The 2,500-nt window shown below is 34.2% G+C and overlaps 1 protein-coding gene across 5 annotated transcripts in view; it reads left to right on the forward strand.

Moving 5' to 3' along the window:
- The window catches only part of LOC122257935 (uncharacterized), a 239,054-nt gene extending 237,905 nt beyond the window's left edge, over positions 1-1,149 (forward strand). For all 5 annotated transcript variants that reach the window (XM_086556001.1, XM_086556003.1, XM_086556002.1 and 2 more), the window contains exon 12: positions 1-1,149. This exon is cut by the window's left edge and continues 586 nt beyond it. The gene's annotated coding sequence lies outside the window, so the exon portion shown is untranslated.
- The last annotated feature ends 1,351 nt before the right edge of the window (positions 1,150-2,500 follow it).

The following is a 2,500-nucleotide window of genomic DNA, read 5'->3' on the forward strand; positions in this document are numbered from 1 at the left end:
AGAAGGAGGATGAGGAGAGAAAGAAGGAGAAGAAGAGGAGAGTGAAGCGTTGGAGAAAGAGGAAGAGGAGAGGAAGGAAAAGGAAAAAAATGTCAAAGGTTTAAATAGAGAATAAAAAGACACCGAAGCAGATGAATGAGATGAAGAGAAAGAAAAGGGACAAGAAAAACAAAAACAAAAACAAAAACAAAAAAACGGAAAAGTGAAAGAAAAAAGGAGCAGAAAGAGAAGACTATTTGTATATCCAACTTCCAGACTCCTGGTGATGGACGAAAGAACATATCAAAACGATAATATATAATTCTTCAGATTAATCATTCTTAGATCAGCCAATTGAAGATTGAACAGCCTTACATGACATGTGCTTAAGCCTATTACTGTCATATCCTCATACGGGTTGAGAAATCAAATAGCCTCAAGAAGGGTTGCTGATTGTCTCATACGAATAGATAAAGAAATCACACACACACCAAAATATTAATTGATTGATAGAGTATGAAAGAAACTCATATTTTTAGCTGTACTCCTTACACGTTTGAATGAAAAATGCCTGAAAGAGCGGCATGCTGAAAGAACATTAGTATGAACACTCAGAAGTAAAACTAAACAAGGAAATATGCAAGTCAAGATAAATTACAGATGATATAGGTGATATGATATATGTTAAAAAATAATTCCATACAAAATACACACACACACACACACACACACACACACACACACACACACACACACACACACACACACACACATATATATATATATATATATATATATATATATATATATATATATATATATATACCAGAGTACGAATAACGAGACCTTCACAAACAACTTGTGACTGCTTATCATAATTGTCTTATGATAATCAAGATGCTTTTTCTATTCAGAATGGAAATAAGATGAATAGTTGATAATAGCATCTTAAAGTGACCAAGGAAAGATGATCTTATACACAAAACAAGATATACACATAGACGTATAGCAAATTCTTTTTCAAAATTATATACAGATAAAGGCATTATCAGCTCTTTTAGGAATTCACTTAAATGTACACAACATACAATTTCTTCTTCTTCTAAAGGAAGTGGCAGATATAGAAAAAGTGGAGCAAGAAGAACAAGAACAAGAACAACAGCAGCAACATCAACAACACAGAAATGAAGGTGCAGAAGAAGAAGAAGAAGAAGAAGAAGAAGAAAGAGAAGATGAAAGAGTCGAAAATACCACTGATCTCAAAGGAAAGACCGGATCGAACAACCCTTTGTTCTCAGTCCACTAAAACTGAAAGCCGCGGAATTTGATCAGCATGTCTTTGAGACACGACGCCAGAGCATTGTAAAATTTATGCCAATTTAAAAGAAATACATATTACATCATTTCTCTCTCTGTCTCTAAAACACACATGACATGTGCAAGTTTTCTCTCTCATTCCAGCAAAAGGAAAAGAAAAAAAAAAAGACAAACAGGCATAAAAACAGAAATTCAATGTCCCCTTTTAGAGGCGCTTTTAGTTAAAGGCTGAAAGGAGTAACCATTCGGTAGATAACTAGTTTTTCGACAAAATGCGAGAGAGAAGAGTGAAATGCCATCAAAATATCCTTTTTTAGATTTTCTTTCACCAAATTCTATCAAAATATTTTCGGCGTAGAATGGGTAAAAATAAATTTAATTCGCTGGCATGTTCGGCTGTCATAACTAGAGTTGGGGAAGGTGTTGCTTTTTATAAGTAAGATTTTTAACATTGGTTACTAAACTTTAATTGACAGTATCGTAGAAAAAACACTCACAAAAACAAACAAACAAAACAAAACAGAAATACCATTATGAGGTCTTTTAAGGGTTAAACAAGTAGACAGAATATTTTAATATTTGAAACTCGATCCAGCCTTTCTTTAAAGATCAGTGGCAGATACACCTCTTCGCTCAAGTTTCGAAGCGTTTCATTTACCGGTTCAAACAGTGTCCAGATTCGATAAACGTTCACTAAGCGTTTCGACTCTCTAGTTTATCCAAATATTTCAAGTGCCAAGATTGAGTCTGATTTTTAGCCATTTCTTATGGATACAGTGATAATATCGTATGTCTTATTTCATTTGTATTGTAATGAAAGCTTTGATGTTCGCCAACGTCTAAGATAGTAGCTTATGGTAGTAGGTAGGTTTGTAGAATCTGTATATTACGTCGTTGGTGAGTGTCCAGGTGTGAGGATTTTATTTTACTTCGCTTCTCCTTATATTTCTCTGTCTCTGTTCTTTTTTTCTCTCTCCGGTAATCCGTTATCTTATTTTACTTTTCTTGTAATCTTTTTCTCTCTATGTTTTCTTTGTATCCGTCTCTCCATGAAGTTCTCTCCTTTGTGCTATCTTTTTTATTCTCTCCTCATTTTTTTTTTTTTTTTCTTGGTGTGTAGTCTTTCTTTTTTGCTTATGTTTTTCTCTTCTCTCTACTTCCTCTCTCACCCCTCTCCCACACATCTCCGCCACTCTCTCCACCT

This window comes from Penaeus japonicus, unplaced genomic scaffold (assembly GCF_977035675.1).
Source record: "Penaeus japonicus unplaced genomic scaffold, GWHDUDI00000001_assembly GWHDUDI00000031, whole genome shotgun sequence".
NCBI lineage: Eukaryota > Metazoa > Arthropoda > Malacostraca > Decapoda > Penaeidae > Penaeus > Penaeus japonicus.